This window comes from Nannospalax galili, unplaced genomic scaffold (genome assembly GCF_000622305.1).
Source record: "Nannospalax galili isolate Female #2095 unplaced genomic scaffold, S.galili_v1.0 scaffold568, whole genome shotgun sequence".
Taxonomy (NCBI): Eukaryota; Metazoa; Chordata; class Mammalia; order Rodentia; family Spalacidae; genus Nannospalax; species Nannospalax galili.
In genome coordinates, this window is record NW_008359441.1 from 1,185,657 (window position 1) to 1,186,189 (window position 533).

The following is a 533-nucleotide window of genomic DNA, read 5'->3' on the forward strand; positions in this document are numbered from 1 at the left end:
TTCTGTGCAAATGTCTTGTGTTCTTGACTTCAAAGTTCATTATAAGAATTGCCTAGTGAGAGGGTCAACTCAACGGTTGGTACAATCTGAAGAATCAGCTCATTTGTCCTACATGAGAAATGCTTAGAACAACTGATTTATCAAAGATCACATAGGACAATGGGCATCCTTTACTTAGCTGATGGTGCAAGACAAAGGGATGTTACAGCCCGTGGGTCACAATATACATATCCGAGTTCAGTGCACAGCAAAATTCATGTCCAATAATGTAAATATATATTAGAACAAGGAAGGGAGTTTTATGCTTGAATTTATCTCTTTTTTATCTGATATACAAGGGACAGTCCAAGGCAAGTAGTCATGGGAGATCAATGAAAAGTTGGTGATAAACTTTAGGAAAACAAACATAATCCTTAAAAAAACTGATTAAAGTTTGAGGGAAATATTCTTGGAAGTATTTTTGAGGAATTACAGTTGTAATTAAAAAAAAATTTTTTTATTGTGTTAAGACTTGTTCTAATATATATTTACAT